General features: G+C 38.5%; 1 protein-coding gene across 2 annotated transcripts in view; it reads right to left on the bottom strand.

Annotated features, from left to right (window-relative positions):
- The window catches only part of LOC100759179 (contactin-1), a 285,961-nt gene that overhangs the window by 181,738 nt on the left and 84,230 nt on the right, over positions 1-19,993 (bottom strand). The window lies entirely within an intron of this gene.

Raw genomic sequence — 19,993 nt, 5'->3', positions numbered from 1 at the left:
CTAAGTTTTCATTAACCTCACAGAGCTGTGAGGAAATTTAAATATGCTGATCACCTTATGCCACTTACCATAGTTTCTGATATGGGAAGAACTTTAAAATGTTGCTGCCTTTGAAAAGTAGATTTTATAAGACAGGGCTTGCAGGAACAGACATTTTCAGAGGAGAATAGTATCACATGGACATGAAGGGAAGCAACACATCATAGTAAGCTTAAGAAAACCAGGCAACAATGGTGTGAAAATGTGCAATACCCTGAACATATAGATGGTAGGAGAATTCGGAACACTACAGTTATATCGATGCTATGAGAAGGTGGGACATTATGGATGTATTGATATCATGAGAATATAGGACACCATGTGGATAGCAACAGTATGAGAATATAGGACACCACGGAAACATCAATGATATGAGAATATGAGACAGACACCATAGACATATTGATACTATGAGAATGTGGGACAATGAATATAGCAACACTATGAGAATGTGGGACATTTTGACATATTGATGGTATAAGAATGTAGGGCATTATAGACCTGTGCCTTGATATAAGATAAAATATTTTACAAAAACATTCTTTGTAAAAAGACATATGTTAAGGTCCTGGGTATACAGGTCATTTGTTTGGCATAGAGTTAGACGGTGATATTATGCATGGGAAGGGGTATTCAGGGTTTAAAAGAACAGCATTATTAGAATTTTGTGGGCTAAAGAACACAGGATACAGCAACCAGATGTAATGTGTGTGTTTAGTTGATTTCTATTTGGAGCCCACCAGAAGTGATACGGATCTGAAGCACATCTGGGGACAAGAGAATGAGGAAAACTTGGAGGAGCTTAAACTTCAGAATAAGTAGTTCTGAGCAAGTTATACATTAAGACTAGCTATAGGTTATTTTTTCTAGGGTTGTAACTAGACAACTTTGTCTTTCTGTCTGATTCATTCACAAAGCAAAAAACAAAAAAAGAATGTAAAACAGAAATCTGTTGGTACTATGGAGACATGAGACTCTAATGTTGGATAGCAAAGAAAGGCTAAACTACAAAGCAAAGCAGGTGGTGATGATTTGGACAAACATATTTCCAGTAAGCAAATTGATAGTGAGGCTGGAGCTAGGTTGGTAGACAATCCAGACTACCCAGCTTGTGGAAATTAATAAAACAGTTCACAGAAGAACATGTGCAAGAGAGAGGAAGGTGAAGGCCTGAGATGTGGATAAGCAATGCCATATGACCTCCTGTCAGCATCCTAACAGAGTGACAAATGACTGAGTGCACACTGTTGACCTGTAATATACTTATTATACCAAAATCAGGAGTAATACTTCCTTAATAAACCTTATTCTTACTGTAATAAAGTCTTTGTCCGTTAAGTAGCATTTATTTCTATTTTTCAATGAAGAGGCATTTCCAAACATAAAACTGGTCAACTCACATGATGTGTGATGATATTGTATGTTGTTAGAGATATTCATATGTAAGTGGAAATTATGAAGAAAAGATAAACACATTAAATACCAGATACAGTTACTTCTGAGAAGACAAAAGAAGGTAGGATGGAAGAACCTACTCGGTACTCAGAGAACACCTCTTATAGTTCATTAACCTAAATATTTCCCACAATGATACCTCTTTTGAAAACAGAGGATAAGAAAATATCAGAATTCTTTCAAGTTTTTAAACTTGATTGCCTTTCCTACGTTTTTACTTCGTTTTCAATGATGGTAACCCGGAGGGGGAACAAAAACCAAACAAAACTGTTCCAAATCACAAATGCTCTATTAAAGCACAAAGCCAAACAAAACAACAGGAAAAAATCTCTTCAACCATCAAGAAGGGTTCCAGGCCCATAGAGATGGCTCATTGATTAAGAACACTTGCTGCTCTTGCAGAGGATCTGAGTTAGGTTCCCAGCACCTAGCTGATAGCCTAAGATTGCCCTGTCCATAGCTCTTGTTCCTGGGGATCCAGTACCTTCTTCTGGCTTCCACAGGTACCAGGCATGCACGGAGTACACTTACAGAAATCCAGGGAAAATCCATACATATAAAATAAAAGACAAATATCTTTATAAAATGAAAGTATTTCAATTCAAGAAAGAAGAAAAACAGATATAGCAAAGAGGGTCAACAGGAATCTCAAAACTGAGACTCTAGTACATTGTTCAGACACTAAAATAATTCCTAATTTTACTAAAAGTAGCTTTTCCCTAATATTTTCATTTACTTCCAGATACTAGTGTACACAAATCATTTCTTCCATTCAATACAAATAATGTAGTTGTAATTCAATCTCCATGTGAAAACGGGTTGCTACAAACCCAACCATTAGTTACAGTATAATTAAAACTACAATTTAAAGTAATTTAAGTGCATAAAAATATTATAGATATTATAATAATCCCTATTTATCTATACTTACTAGCTATACTGAAAAAAGCAGCTTTTCCTTTAGGAGGCTAAATGTGTTTAAGTGAATGCATGAGTAAACTCCAAGTCAGCAGAAGTCTGAACCTGTACTGCCCCTGGAGAGCCTGAACAGCCTCAGGTAAAAACAAGTCTGCTTTTCTAAACACACATCAGGGAAATGCTTGAAAATTATAGCATACTAATCTTCTCTGGGAAGAAATTCAAACATTTTCACAACTGTTGAATCAAAATAAACTTTCTAGTCTAGACAAATTAGACCTACATCATGCTAGACCTACCTCATCATGCGCCTTCTTTTTCTAAATTTAGGATTTTTTTGCCTTTTGAAAAGTGTGCCTAAACCATGAAAACTTAAAAATGTCTGGTGGGTAAGGACATTAGCAAGGTATCAAAATAGATGGTAACAGGCTTCTTTCTCCCTCCATTCCAAGACAACACTCAGAGATTGAGAAACAGCAATGGCAAGGGACCCAACTAAGAACCTACAAAAAGTGTAGCAAAGACAGGAATTGTTGGTGGGTGGCACATCTGTGACATCTAGAGTCACATCTGTGATACTTGTGTGTCAGTATCAGCAATGCATAGAGTACCACCATGGTTGCCAGTGTTTCCAGTGGCCTTCTCTTTGAAGGAAATGATCTTCTGCTGCTGGACTTGTCAGCAGTGATAGCCAGTTTGAAATTTCTTCATGGAGAAAGATATTGTGTGCCTACCCCTAAAGGATCCATAGTGGTACACTACACATCTTACACTACTTCATGTGCCCCAGATCCTGCAATCATGGTCTTACTCAGCCTTCATGAAACAGACCTACCCCTGTGGTTGTACTTGAGTACCCATGCTCTAGGAACTGGTGGAACTATCTTGGTTGAGCCACTGCAGCTCAGGCCCTCTGCCTGCAACCCATATTCACAGCGGGCCTTGGAAACTTCGCTTCACTGTCACTGAATGAGCGACATTTCAGAAATCAACATTGCTGCTGGCAAGCAAGTCAGTACTGTAGGCTCCAAAACCACTGTTGCCCATGTGAACCTCTACTTGGCAACTCTGTGGCCACCTCTCAGGAACTTCAGCCACCTCTACAGTGGACATATCCACACCCCACAGTGACACTGCTTCAGTGGCAGACTCCTGCATTCTGAATCCCACTTCCATTTGCACTTTATGGGCATACAGATCTCATATAGTGTTATGAACAGTGATGGAGGGACCAATGTCAAGGCGACCCACACGTGCCATGACACAGTCATATTTCTGTTGGCTTCATGGATAGTGTCACCATGAGTACAGTCCTGGCATGTACACTAGAACATGAATTTCCAATGGGAGACAAATATGATGAAGAGAACTTCAAATCCTTGACCAGAAAGACCTCAATCATCTGCACTGCTCTACTCAAAGCTCCATGCTTTGTCAATAGAAGCCACTTTTATTGATCCAGTGGTGTCCTCAGCTGAAAGCACTGTGTGGAGATGATGCTGTCATATAGGAAGCACATCACTTGCTGAGCATCCTCATAGCCATCTGCAAGGGAAGGTGTTTCACCACCAAAACCAGTTGTTCTGTATTGTTTTATTTTTCCCAAGACAAAGCCTCACTATGTAGTTCTGTCACGGAACTCATTCTGTAGATCAGGCTGGCCTTGAACTCACAGAGATCCACCTGTTTTTGCCTCCCTAGTGCTGGGATTAAAGGTATGTACCACTGCACTGGGCTTCCCAAACCAGTTTGCAAGGTAGAAGAAGCAAGGTGCTGCTCCATTAAATGTATAGATCTCAATAGAAGGCAATGAGAAAGAAGAGAAACCAAGGGCATAATGCCACTTTGCAAAGGGTCACAGTAACTTTCTGGTCACAAACCCCAAAGAGATAGAAATATACAGATTACCTGAAAATAATGCCAAAGTGAACATTTCAGAGAGGCTCAGCTGGCTTCAAGGAACACAGAAAGACAAGAGAGATTTAAAAAGTTCATACACTGAGCAGATTTAACTTAGTGAGATTTAAACAGTACATAGACAACTCAAATTTAACAGAGAGACAGAAATTTAATGAAAAACAATTCTGTGGTTGAAGAATGCAATTGATGAATTGAAAATGTAATTAAAATATGATATTAGATATGATCATGGAGAAGAAAGTTTTTTTTTTTAATTTGAAGCCAAGGCATTTGAAAATGCCAATCTCAAAAGAATGAGGTTAAAATTAATAAAGAAAAGAAAGGTATATTATTTGTATGATATATTCAAGTCACATTTTAGGAGTTACAGGAAAGAGAAGGAAAAACAGGGAAATAGTTAAAGAAACTATGGCTGAAAGGTTCCTGAATATGGAGAAAGTCATGAATATCTAAACATGCAATGTTTAAAACTCTCCAATCTGCTTCAACCCCAGAAAGTCCTCACAAAACAATGCATAATCAAAGTGCCAAGAATAAAGACAAGAATTTTGAATGAAGAAAGAGAAAGAGATTTCTTTGCATTTTAAAGATCCTCTTTAACACTATCAACAGATTTCTCAGAAGAAACTTTGCAGACCAGCAGCCAATGAGCTACTCTCCCAGAGCTGACAAACCAAAAATTCCAGCTGGGAGTGCCATGAATAGCAAAACTGTCTGAAAGAAAGTAAAAGAAATAAAGCCATTCCCATACAAACAAAAAACAAAGGGCATGTTCCTGGTACTGAAACTCAAGGGATCTGGTAACATGAAAGTGTATGAAAGGGTTAATATCACAGATGAGAGCACATAAGGAACAAACTCTAGAACACTCTATACCACAACAGTGCTAATAAATCAAGCTAAATGAGTTAAAAGACAAAACCACCAAAACAAATGGCTACAAATACCTCTTGGGTGAATATTCAGTGTGAAAAATATAATTTGTAAGATCAACATTAAAATACATGTTGAGGGATAAGAGGTTTTGTATATGATCAAAACTAAGCAAGTAGTAGCTTAAAATAGATTTTTATAAGATGTAACCACAAAGTAAAATCTTACTGTAAAAACAGCAAAAGAAAGAGAAAGGAAAAATCAAAGCATATTTCAGAAAAAATTGTCAAATCACAAAGAGATCAAGAAAGGAAGAAGTTATCAATAAAGGAATCAGAACATAGTGGCAATATTAGGCATTGTGGACTCATGTAGATACATTAAGCTCTCTAATCAAAAGACAAAGGGTGAGTAAATTATTATAAAGATCCTATGAAAGGGTTATTTCACTTTATATATGTACATATATATGCATAAGTATTTATACATGTATATATGTGTGTATATATTGCAACAACTAATTACATAAAGCATACATTAATATAACTGAAGGGAGAAAGGGAATACAATAAAAGTCAGAGACTTTACTAAACTACTGATTAGATGCTGGCAATGAACAGATTATTTTGACAAAGAACTGTAGTGATATATTGTTTGTGTTCTAATAAATCCACTGAAGATCAGAATGTAAAGCCAGACACATGAGTCAGCCATAGTGGCTGGACAGTGGTGGTACATGCCTTTAACCCCAGGACTCAGGAGACACAGGTAGATGGAACTTTGTGAGTTCAAAGCCACCTAGGGCTACATGAGAGTGAATCATTCTAAAAGAGAAACAGAGCTCACGTCATTAATCCCAGCACTAGGGAGGTATATAAGATAGGAACAGAGCCTCCTCAGGCAATTAGTCTCCAGCCACATTGAGGTCAGGATTGCCCCAGTCTTGATATAGGTAAGATCTCTCTAGTTACTTGGCTACTTTGCTTCTGTAGTCTTCAGCTTGAACCCCAATATCTGTCTCTGGGTTTTTATTATGTGTACTACAAAGAACAGGAAGAGAACTGTAGATTTGAAAAGTCACATAATGCTACATTGCTCCAAATGATTTCATTATTAATCTAACATATAAGTATATACTGTGGGCTTATAAGTAGTTATGTTTATGTATGCAAATACTGTGAAGATTTTATGAGGTTTATTCAGCTCACATCAGTGAACACTGTGTATACATGAACCCTTTCCCTCCAGGTAAAAAGCCCAAAACAACAAGAGTTATATTTACCTCATTTTGTTTTACAAAAATACTCAAAATGAATCTAGAAGGCCATAAACTTCTCTTCCTAAATACAGCAATTTCAAACTATATTTGGGCAAAAGCATATTGTCACACACTTCTTGTTCTTACAGACTGAAGATATAAGCTTTTCTTTAATAAGGCGATGTTGTTTAAGTTGCTTTTGATTCTTATGCTTTGCAGCATATTTTATTGTCTGCCAAAAGCTAAGTCCTGTGGCAGGATATTAATGTATCAGGAAATCTTTTGTAAAAATATTTGGTCTTATGTAGCTGTTGGACAGGAAATCAACTTGGTGCTGTTTCATAGGGAGAGTTATATTGATCCTAGCAACTGTAATTTCCTAAGAGAAAGATTTTTATCACAGGTGCTTGCAACCTAGAATTAAACAGGCAATCTTAAAAGCATCTAGAAAAAAAATAATAACTTAGTTCTTCACAGAGCAGGTATAGTTATCTTTTGAATTAAGTGATACATTACTGAAATGCATATTTCTATTAAACATAGGTAGTTGGTGTCAAGTAGAGAATAAAAGTATTTATTTCTGAGGATAACATTTGGTTCAGATGGCTTACTTTTAATAAAACTGCCAGAAGCTAAACTGTTGCTCCAAGACACCATGAAGGGGCCTAAGAATGGTGATGTCCAAGGAATAATCCAATGAAAGGCACAAAGGAAACCAAAGTAGGGAATGGAGACAAAGTAAAACTACTTTGGACTCTAGTGGTGAGACTTTGAAGAATAGCTTTCTCTTTCTATGGCTAGCAGGGATTTGAGACATTCAAGTGGGCTATGGATTTGGGCCATATGTCAAAACCCCAGCTTGTCCAGTGCCTAGCATTGTGAAGGTTCAATAACCAGTTGTGCCACAGATAGGAGGGAGGAAGGAAAACTAAGACTGGTGCCAGAATGTAATATCTCTCCTTCTTACTCCAAAAATTAGAACAAAGTCTGCTGAAGTCAACCCATAACAGCTTGCAAGAGCTTATTTTAGCTTTTAGAAATTTCACAAACCAGTTGTTAAATATAGTCCTTACTAATAAGGAAAATATAAACTTATGATTAAATAAATCATATTTAAAGATGATAAATACTCTAAATATGTATGCTCAAGTATATCTTAATTTTATCAGTGTTGTATAAATTACTTACACTTGTATTGTTTATGTAGTGGAACACTATGTACTAAGGTGCTGAGCAAGTGCTACTAAATTGGACCTTTGCTTTTCTTATTGTCTATAGATAGCCATATGCAAAACATTTATCAATACATCTCAGTCCACAGTTAAGTGAAAAAATTTTAGGAAAAATGAATCACCCTCAGCACTCTTGATGGAGAGGCAGATGGATCTCTTGAGTTCAAGGCCAGCCTAGCCTACATAGCAATTTTTAGGTCAGTCAGGACTACAGAGTAAGACCCTGTCTTAAATTAAAACAAAGAACTCTAAGCTGCTATAATAAAATAATAATGGTGTTTTCATTTAAAAAATTAATTGGTACCAGTGAAAGCAGGCAATGTTAAGTTCTGGAAACCTTCCTCTGGAAAGTTGAACAACCACTGAATATCAAGGGCTACTCAAGCAATGCCTACGCCAAAGAGAGCTGTAGTTTCACTACGTTGACAGCTCAAGGTAACAATAAGAACACTGCTAAATACTGTCCAGGAAAATCAAAGGTGGCTAATCACTGAGATCACATTATTTTATCAAATTCATGGAACATATATCATATGGTGCCTCCTTCATAACAGTGTTGACACTGAAAATGCTATAAGGTGGTATATATGCATGCAGTATTGTCAACCATCCTCAAATACATATTTTCCTGTGGTCGAAAATAATTATAAAATAATTATAAAATAATTATAAAATAATTATATAATACCAAAAATACATAACAACAATTGAAAACAGCACTATGGTTAAATTGAGCCAGACAAGAATCAATTATATATTCTTCTTGAAAGAGTATAAAAGCAGAATGATTCAGAGGTTCAGGCATCTACTAACCAGGATCTCAGGAGGGAACTGGAACCAATATCATTCCACCCTCCCTACAGTGAAGTCTTGCATTGCACTTCCTAGTCCCTGGGTAGTAAGTAGGTGCTGGCCTTCAGCACAGGAAGAAGCTTGAACATGAGAACAAAGTATCAACAGGTTTGGAACAAGGCTAGGTTCACTTTCCTGCTTCCTAAAGCTAGCTTCTAGGGTAAGTGTATCATCAGAGCTCTGTGGAAGAGCAAGAACCAGATGGATGCCCTAGATTTAAAAACTGCTTATCCATTAATGATAAGGATGGAAAGCAGGAGACATCAGTCATTAAGGGAACCCTTTCAAATACAACTCGGCACCACCCTTTCCTACAAGATCATGCCAGAAGTCTATGGTGGAGCAGAGAGAAATGAGACCTGCACAGAAAAAACAAACAAACAAACAAACAAAAAAATACATATATGATTTCAACTCCAGCAGTTTTATATACATTTACCCTCTGCCCAAGGTAAGTACCATTTTCCATACCCTTCACTTGCAGAGCAAATGATGGCTTTGGTTAGATAGTCACTATTCTGTACCTTTTCTGTGCTTGGTACCATATAGGTATTCCACATAAATATGAATGATTCTATAAAAATCTTAGTGTTTCTGCCTTCCTTTAGGACATAGAAGGATGCAAAATATGACGTTCCTGCCATAGCTATGAAAACAAAATTATGATGAACTATGAGATCTTGATTGTCTCAATTTGCTTATCCTTTAAGGCAACCAAAATAACCTGAAAATGAAAAGGGACAAATAGCTTCAAGGAGATATAAGGGGTACAAACCCTCTACCATGGTACAAAGCAGACAGACAAGGGGACAGCCATACAGTATCACACGTACTTCAACACATACCTAACATGTTAAAGAGCTGCAGAGGCTCAGGCTAGCATACCAGTGGGAAACACCAGGAGGGCCCAACAGAAGGAAACTATGGAGCTGAAAACTCAGGGACATCTAGCTGGGGCTGGGGAAGGGGTAGGGAAAGGTAAATCTAAAGAACCAAACAGAAAATAACAGGGAGGTGTTAGCTGTTTCTACAGCACCTCCAAACACAAAATAGACATCTCCCATGTCCCTGAGGAGGAACAGAAAACTCTCCCTTAAGAACAGTGTCAAACACCGCTCCTTAAAGCCCTTTGGTGAGTAGCCCCGCCCACCTGGACACCAGCTTTTTCAGAGTCTTTGATGACTTCCTGTTTAGGGAATCTCTTGGACCGCCCTGACCAACATATCAAACCTGGTACTGGAGTTTTTGTTAGATCGTCTATGGTTCTAAGAATGATGACTACTTTTGTGTTATTTGCTTATTTCTTCTTTTAGGACATGCTGTTCAAATACAAAGCCCATTTTAATTGGAAAAAAAAAAAAGAACAGTGGCAAACACGTAACATATTTGCTGTCATGGGAGGGAGGGGTGTTATAGTTTCCCTTCTGCTGCTGTGATTCATTAAAAAGTAATAATAAACAATATTTGGGTTATACTTCCAAGTCATAGTCTACCACTAAGAGAAACCAAAATGGAAACTTAGGGGAGGAACTAGAAGCAGAAACTGGAAAACTTCCTGCCTTGCCTACATAAGTTACACAGACCAGGATCACCTACCCAGGGAAAGGTACCTCCCACAGTGAGCTGGGCACTCCTACATCAATTAACAATCAAGATAATCCCTCACAGATAATCTCAGAGACATATCTGGTAAAGAGAGTTACTCAATTGAGACCCATTTTTTCAGGTGACTCTCTTGACTGTGTCAAGTTGACAGTTAATATTAACTGGAAGAAGCAATAAGAAAGCAAAAAGTTATTGTGATATTTTAAATTGAAAATATATGATTTTTGGTTAGCTGGGGCTGAAGAATTGGCTATAGTTATCAAGAGACATGTGCCAGTGAAGCAGAATATTAGTTCTATTGGGACAATCAATACTGGTTACCTGGAGATGAGTCTTCATCAATGATTAAAAAGATTAGCAACATTGAGGTGAAATCATCTGTGAGTATTTCCTAAGGACCAAAAACAGATGCTGTGGTCCAGAAGGGGCCCAAGGCTCATGCTGGCAGCTGAACATGGAAATGTGTAAGAATCTCCCATATAGGGTTTTAAATCCATAATGGGGTTATGAAAAGCATCTGAGGCTTGGCCTCATGAGAGTTCAGGGGAGGATCAGTTTTAGTGGAAACCCCAGGACTGAGGGGGTGATGGAGAGACTGAGGCTTGGCACCATATAGTAAGGTCTAAATCCCTTAAGAAAGGCCAAGATGCCATTGGTGAAGGTGTAACCTGTGGAGTTCCCAAAATATTGAAGATGCCAGGACTTGGACAATCACTAAGGACAGTATCAATAAGGAGAGCTTGCTGAAGCTTCAGAGATAAGATATAGTGCTGTGAAAGCTAAAGTCCAAGAGATGGAGCTGCACAAGCCCTCTGAGAGCCCAGAAGATTAGCAATGACACACAGATGGGGAACCCTGCACTACATGAGTTTGGAGTTGCTTCAGTTTGATTTTGACTGTACACTGGTTCTCCCCTCTTGGAACGAGAAGAGTGTTTAATTTATTTTGGATTTTATAGGAGCCCGCAGTTAGGAGACTTTGAATTTTTAAATAGATGTTGGATTTTTAGAGAGACTAAATTCTAATTGTTGAAATGTTAAAGAAAATGGAAAAACTGGAATTGTTTAGATATTGTGATATTAACTTAAGATCTTGGGGATAAACAACAAAAGGAATGGTCTTGGTTTAATAACGACATATTAATGTGTCAAGATGATAATTTGTTGGCTGTTTTTTGTTTTTGTTTTTTTTTGTTTTTTGTCACCTGGGACAAGGGAACTTCAGATAATAATATGCCTCTATAAAAAAAAAAAAAAAGGAGGCAAGTTTGTGGAGAATCTTGATTAACAATCCATGTGAAAGGTCCCCGCTAACAATGATTAGTGTCACCACTGGGCAGGTGGTCCTTGGTTGTGGAAGAAAGCAGAGTGAGCAAGCCACTGGGAGCATGTCAGTAAGCAGTGTTCCTCCATAGCCCTTGCTTCAGTTTTTGCATCTAGGTGTCTACCTTGAAGTCCTGCCTGGACTCCCTTCCATGAAGGACTATAACTGTAAACTGAAATAAACACTTTTCTCCCCAAGTTGCTTTTGTTCAAAGTGTTTTATCATACCAATAGGAAGCAAACTAAGGCAGCAGCCAAAAACAATTCTGAGATAGGATTGGCAGGACTCAGTATTCTGACTCTATGTAGGAAATAGCGAGGAAAATTTTCAAAATATTGAATTTCTAACTCCAATACAACCCAACAGGTAGAAAAACACACATACAGAGAATAACAATCTGCATGTGTGTACCTCATCCTTCCTGACACTCTATTCTATCGACACCCTAAACCCGAAACACTGCTGCATTGGAGTTTTGGAGACAGCCCACTCCTAGTTATTGTCTTGCTTCTCAGGCCATTCATTATAATCTTCTGTTTATTTACTTTATTTCCCTTCTAATCCTTGTACACTGAAGACTTCCCCTATTCCTCTTCCTCCCCACCCCTTTCTCTTCTTGTCTTTCCTCTCCTATACAGTATTCTTCTAACTCCTTCGACTTCCTTTGTTTCCCTTCTTACTCTTTCTTCTCTCCCTGTATCCACCTTCGAGTATAATAAGATCATGTATAATTAGTTCAAATATATATTTAGCCAAATGCACTTTCTAAGCTCCATAATCATCAGACCACTTATATTCTTAACATTTATGCTTGGATGCCTTGAGAGCTTCTCCAAAGCAGACAATTTCTGACTCAACTTTCTTTTTCTTTTGTCCTTCCTCTTCTAAGAAATGGTAGTACTATCTACTCATCAGAAAACCTGAGAGGCCACCATTAAGACTCAAAAGATGGCATATATGCTTATAAAAATCAAATGCTACCAGGTGGGACATCTGCTCTGCACTGGGAACACATCAGCTTTACATTTTTTGTTGATTATTCTTTATAAGCTTGTCATTATAAGCTAACTCTCAGTTCCCCAAACCTGTTTGTCCCCTAATTCTTCCCACCTTAGGGAATGATCCCCTCCCACCTTATCTGCTGATGTGTGAACTGCATGGTGTTAGCTACCATTGTTAACTCTCTAACTACACTCTGAATCATCTCCTGATTTCTATCTTCATTGTCAATAACTGAGTCCAAGCCATCATTATCTCTTACTTAGACTATAAAAGTAGAGTAATGGAAGATTCCGTCTTCACTCTGCTCTCCATACTGGAAGGATCTTTTAAAAATGTGGATGCTATCTTCTTATTTGCTGATAGAAAATATCCAGTGTTTTTCCACTCTAATAAATATTTCAAGTCTTCAATAGGTATACACTGTCCTGTTGGCCCCTAACAAATTCCCCAAACTCATATTAGTCTCTTTTTCTAATGACATTACTTTATTTTGACCACATTGGTCAGACTCCTAATTTTAAAAATTGTGTACCCTTTGCCAGGAAAGTGGTCATCAAATATCTCATTGGCAGGCAGCTTGTGTCTTTTATACTGTGTTTTCTTTACTGCCACCCTGGAAATAAGAGTGCCCCCTCTTGTAGGTCACACTGGTTACCCTTTACCTTATTATTCTGTCAAAATTGTTCTTTTTCTTTGCTTGATTTTGTTTTTGTTTTTTGAGACAGGATTTCTCTGTATTGCTTTGGAGCCTATCCTGGCACTCACTCTGTAGACCAGGCTGGCCTCGAACTCACAGAAATTCACCTGCCTCTGCCTCCTGAGTGTTGGGATTAAAGGCTCAGTCAAAATTGTAACTAATGGCATATTTGTGCAATTTTGCAGTTATTTACTAACATTTCCACTAAAATTGAATTCCTGCTACAGGGAAGACTACTTTTGTTTCATTTTGCCTTTTCTCTGTCTCAACAAAACCAACCTATGCTAGGCTTCCCTGAACATTCTTCTGTTGTAAATTCCCACCGAGGATCATCATCCTATTACAGCCCCTGGCTAGCTGTTGCTAACAGTAATAATTCTAGTTATTATCTCCATCGTTTCTCCAGGACAGCTCGAGGAATTTGATGGACTGGCTCCTGCTCCACTGCTTGTGAACGATGGGGTAGGGAGTCTGGTGTGGAGACGATAGGCAGCTCGAAGGAACCATTGCTGTAGCTTTTTTTTTTTTTTTCCCTGGCTCTCGTTCACAGCACTGGTCTACTCTGGACTCTTGGTAGTGGAGCTGCCATTTGCTTCCACACACCTTGGGGGAAGCCTCCTTGGTTAGGAAGCCTGTTAAATATTTTAACACTTCTGCAATTTCACACATATGCTTTAAAATAGAAGATATTTTTAGGTGGGAATTGAAGAGAAATTTTTAGCCTTCTTTTCAAATGTATCCTCTTCCCTTCTCAGTTGGTTTTAAGGACAGAGATAAGTCTGTGTAATGGTGGAAGATATAGCTCTTTTTCTTACATCCTGAGTTTTAATGTCACATTGTATACTTACAGGCTGTTCAAATCCAAGCTTCAAAAGTGCCTACCAAATAATAAATAACAGCAATGTCTACATCAGAGGAATATGTGAGAACTGATTGAATGAAAAACCACTAGATAGAGAGCACCGTGTAGGCAGAGTTTTCCTGTCCCAGCAGCACTCCCAAATAACCATTCAGAAACTTAGTTGTAAATGCTTTGCTGATAGCTCGGGCTTGTTACTAGCTAACTCTCACATTTAAATTAACCCATACTTCTTAACTATCCTCTGTCATATGGCTCATGGCTTGTTACCTCATTTTCTATAAGCCCTTCTTCCTATGTGTCTTCTGGCATCTCCTCTGATCCTTCCCTCCTCCTTCCTAGTCCTTAGTTTGGTTGTCCCACCTTTGCTTCCTGCATGGCCACCGGCCAATGAGATTTTTATTAACAATGAAAGCAACATATTTCCACAGTGTAAAGCATTATTCCAAAGCAGCAGCTTAACTTGCTACCCACCACAACCATATAAAGTCCCAGCAAGGACTTCCATAACCAGTGTCTACATGGTGCACAGCCTGTGCAGAGCTCATGGTAGGTAGGTTTACAGTGGTTACTTGTCCAGTGGTTGGTGAACTCATAGATTTCCTGAGTCTTCTTGGTTTCCAGGTTTTAATGAGCCAGAAAATATTTTCTACTAGCAGGGCCATATGCAGAAATAAAAGATTACATTTTGAACACCAAAAGGTGCAAACATATTAAAGTGCTTTATGCTGTTATTTCTTTGCTTTATTTTTTCCTTTTATTAGAAATAGCTTTTTTATTCTTACATAATATATTCTGATTATGGCTTCCCTTTCTCTATTCCTCCCAGTTCCTCCCCACTTACTGTCCCATCTGGATTCACCCCCTTTCTGTCTCTCATTAGGAAGCAAACAGGCTTCTAAAGGACAACAATAAAGTAAGGTAAAAGAAAAAACTAATACATTGAAATAAGAAGTGTTTCATGTTTATTATCAAAGCTTTATTGTGTCTTTAACACTGAAAATTAACACATATATACACACACCCAAAACCAACCATCCAACCAAATACTCTCCTCATGGGGTCTTTAACAAAACTTAATTTTAGCTCGGATTGTATTTTGATGGCTTGTGTGTTTAAGCACCTGTTCCCTGGCTAGCAATGATGTTCAGGAGAGTTGTGGAAGCTCTTGGAGCAGATCTTTACAAGAGAAAGTAGGCCACTGTAGGTGGGCACTGAGATATTTTATCCCACCTTCACTTTCTGTCCTCTCTCTCTCTGTTCTTTCTGGATGTGAGGGGGTGATCAGTCCAGCTGTACAATCCTACCAACATGGAGCTACCTGACACCATGCCATCCCCTCCATGATGGGTGTATATCTTCCCTGTGGGGGACTGAATATCTCTTGTTATGAAATATTTTAGGTCCCAGTCTTTGGCTGCCATTGGCACCAGGAAGCTCAGGGTCACCATTGTATTGTTAATTAACACTAGGCTGTTACTGTTTGCCATAGTCTCAGGGTAATATGCCTCTTATTTGCATCTGTATGTGCCTAAGCATCTGAATAGGCCCTCACCTGGACAGAGGAGCTAGAGGTATGAGTAACTTGGGAGGACAGAAGGTTGGGAGTGAAGAGGCAGCCAGAGCAGAGAGGAGAACAAAGGGAGAAATGGTTGCCTCATGTTATTAGCAGGTTGGTTAAGAAACACCAGAAAAGATGGCTAATAAAGAAATGACTCTAGTTCCACAACATGGAACTGAGAGCTCTCTGAAGATGACAAGATGCCTGTGTTTGGTCTTTATCGCCGTTGGGTTGCTCGAAGCTTCCAGTCCACACACCCCCACTCAGGTAGAACCTCATGGACTAAGGCTGAGACATGCTGGGTCACAACACTCCCCCAAACTCCTTTCTCCTTAAAGTGCTCTTGTAGGGATACAACAACAAAGAAAGTCACTGATAGAGTAGTGAATTTAGTAAGATCCCCAGAATTGATGATACAGGAAGTCTTAGTGCAAGTTCTAAGAAATCATAGTTTCTCTCATGTACACATTATTATATATACTATTATATGTATACATAACCAACAGTAGATTTTATGTGTATATATTTCAAGTATGTATACAAATATCAAATAATAAATTTGACTGTAGGCAAATGATTTCATTACCTGGATTATTATGTAACAATAGGCTATAGATATTTGTGGCAGGCATTTTCCAAGACTCTTTAAATGACTTATTTAAACTTAATGTTGCCAGCAGTTTCCAATGACCTGTACCAATGCCCCAACACATACATTTAATTTATTGATGTCTACTTATAACTTGATGTAATTAGAAAATAAATCAGAATGAGTCTTGTATGAATGCTTACCCTGTTCTGAGTAGAAAGGAGTATGTATGGAAGAAAGGCTCCCATAGCTGCTGATTTCATCTGCATCCTTTGCATTGCCCAGGAGCATGTCTGTGGACAGGGCATGTGTTTGGCTTTTGTTTGCCTGACAAATGTCTTCAGTTATGCTGCCTTTCTGATAGATCTTTGCTAGGTATGGAATTACATATTGTTTTTCTAGCTTTAAGAAGCAGGGAATTCTTTGAAGAAGTTTTTATGTGGAGGACAGGATATGTTAAAAATGACACTGAGGCCAGGCGTGGAAGCACACACCTTTAATCCCAACACTCAGGAGGCAAAGTCTATCAGGTATATCTCTGAGTTTGAGGCTAGCCTGGTCTACATAGTGATTCCAGGCCAGCTGAGGCTATACCGAGAGACCCTGTCTCCAAGTAAGTAAATAAGTAAATAAATAACCAAAAACAAAGAGGTTTTCTAGTGTGGGAAAATGTTAGGTAGGTGTAGTACAAATCATTTAGGATACATAATTAAGGACAGTTCAAAGGATCTGGCCTGGTTGCTCATTCTGCCTAACCTGTTGATAACTGTCCCACGGTTACCAGCCCCTTCCTTAAACTCTTCTCACCTGGCTTCTGGGAGAAAAACCCTCCTCCTTTGCCTCTTGCTTCTCAGCCATTTCTTTTCTACCTATTGTATTGAAACACATAAGGATTGGAGGCAAAGAAATCTCTCGTTAATTTTTGTTCAGATATTTTCAGCCCATTGAATAGTTTTATCCATCATGTAAAATAAATCCAAATTTCCAGTTCATCAAACCACTGACGACCTTTCATTTGGATTTCAGACAGTAATGATGACTGGAAAACAGCACACATGTGAATTTGCCTTTGCTCCAAAATTGTGACCTTCTCCCAGTCTTCCTTACTTTAAGGGCACAAGATTCCACCCATCTTCTCTCTAGATAGCAGTTTTACACTCTCTTCTTCCTCCGTGGCCACTAGAACATTGCTCTTTATTTGGAAAATATATTTTGCATTGTTTCTTTGCTTCTGGTGTTAAACTTGTCCAAGTCACCATCCTCCTTTTCACTATTAAAATGAACTACTGAAGACTCACTCCCCACCTCCCACCAGAGTAACACTGTTATGATAACTATACCATTTATTGGCTTATTTTTAATGCAATGTTGTCACTTTTTATATGTCAATAGACTGCAGTAGGTCGTGTATCTTCATTATACACTATACACTTGCTTTGCAATTTTCCCTTGGTTACTACATTCCAGTCAACCTAGGTACCCCATGTTCACCCTAACACAGGTCTCTTTTGGCACTTGCTGCTCTGTTAGTTTGGAACATCACCCTGTACCCAGCCTCTTTCCTGAGCTAACTTTAGGTCATCACTGAAGTTGCTATGGCTTCCAATTTCCTTGCAGTTTCCTCTGGACACTTCTGCTTTTTTTTCTCTGACTGCACCACTTCCCAGGCTAGGCTAGCTGTTCTGCCATTCAATCTTTTAATATTTGTTCTTTTTCTGCTGGGAATTAAGATAGTTTTCAATAAACACATATTTTTTATGAGGGCTTATTTAATGCCTTCCCTGTCTGATGCCAAGATCTTGCTTAGCTGTGCAGCTCTACTGCTTATCCTTGTATTTGGTGCACAAAACTTACCAAACGTCATTCTGATTTCATACAGGAAAGGTACAAGGTACAGTCTTTCCATTCATTAACATAATTGGATTCCTTAAAATTGGAAATTGGCAGTTGTAATACATAAGGTAGGGACTCTTTCCAAATAAATAGTTTATGTTCATATTCAACTTTAGACTCAGGCTAAGGATTCTTGCATGATATTTTCTGTTCAAAACAGTTCCCCACCAAAAAAAAAAGGAAAAGAATTTATCTGCTTGGCATGCCACTCTTGTCTCAACTTGAATCCTGCTTTGATGCTGGGTATACAGCACTTTGAACACTTTGGCTTGCACTGTGTAACCTGTTCAGGAATTCTGTGTCAATCCATTCTCACCTAAGTCAGAGACGCTCATTTTCTCCACAATCCAACTTAATTCTGTCCCTCTTGACATTACTGTTTGTCAGATTCTCACCCAGAGTGTCTCATGGGGGACGTCCTTCAGTTTGCTGTGGATATATGTTTCTCTTATTGGTTGATGAATAAAGCTGTTTCGGCCAATGGACAGGCAGGACATAGCCAGACAGGAAGTAAGGCAGGGCTACCAGACTAGGAGAATTCTGGGAAGAGGAACAGAGAGTGAGTTGCCAGCTAGACAACATGTAGCTGCCCAGGGAGCAAGAGATCCAGGCATCACAGGTAATCCAAGACCATGTGGAGATTCACAGATTAAGAAAAATGGGTTAATAATAAAGATAGAACTAGCCAATAAGAAACCTCAGTCATCAGCTAAACAGTTTATAATTAAAATAAGCCTCTGTGTGTTTATTTGGCTGTGGGAACTAGCCTGATGCAAACCTCCATCAACAAGTTTTAGACTCAGACAGAATGTTCAGCCATTATTGATTCGGCATAATTCTATCTTGGATCTTCATGCTGTATTTTCTGGGGATGCTTATTTTAACATGAGTCTTCTTGGCCAGATTTTATAGCTCTAGTACAAGACCTTCCAACTCCTGAGCAAAGACCACCCGAAGCACAGATCCCTAGGTTCCACTCCTAGGGATGCTATTTGGAAGTCTGGGGTACAGGTTCAAACTTATTTCTCTAGCAAGCTCTCCAGTAATTGTCATTACTGATGCTTTCTCGAAGTAAGCCTTCAAGACATTCCTTTGAGAGCTTGAGACAAGCTGATTGGAAGCTGTGGTTTTAAAAACACCAGGGTTGCTTTAGAACCTCCTAGAACTGGTAAACATGGTCTAATTGATGCCTACATTTTTACTTAAGCTACCATATTCCTATTATATTACATAATATCTCTACGCATAGAAACCTTCCTGACAGGAAATATGGATGTTTATATTTTCCAATATGACATTTTAAAACAATGGTATTTTGCTGTGGTCAATCGTTTTTCACTAGGAGGTGTGCACTTAAATAATGAAATCCCTAACAGTTCTATGCTGTAGCCCAGTTTTGTTTATATTTTATAATATACAATAATAATATAAGGGCTTTACTCACAGTTCTCCAAAGAACCAACAGAAATAATATATGTGCACATGCATGTCAATATGTACTCAAAGCAAACAAATCCCAGTGAGAGAATGCTTAGAACACATGTGTTTTCATGTTTTTATCTATATACAAGTCAGATAATATATGTGTGTGTGTGTGTGTTTTCGTGTGCACGTGCGTGCACACTTCTGTGTAGAAATTTTCCCTGTCCTTGTTCAGATATGTTCTATATTACCCAAGGTAGGTTCAAATTTCTGTGATACGGTGATTATCCTGCCTCAGATTCCCAGATATGTGGAGCTATATGTACATATGATTGCACTCATTTTTCAGGCTGGAAGGACTAAAAATTAGTAGGATCTGAGGACATAAAGCAGGATCACATGACACTGCAGGTGATGTGTGTCATGTGCTTTTCTTAAAGAAAGCTGATTGAGATGTTAAGCACATCTTCAAAATGTCTTCACAGCCACACCCAC

This window comes from Cricetulus griseus, chromosome 2, assembly GCF_003668045.3.
Source record: "Cricetulus griseus strain 17A/GY chromosome 2, alternate assembly CriGri-PICRH-1.0, whole genome shotgun sequence".
Taxonomy (NCBI): Eukaryota; Metazoa; Chordata; class Mammalia; order Rodentia; family Cricetidae; genus Cricetulus; species Cricetulus griseus.
Note: the sequence above shows the minus strand (reverse complement) of the source record. Positions and strands in the feature narration are given on the sequence as shown.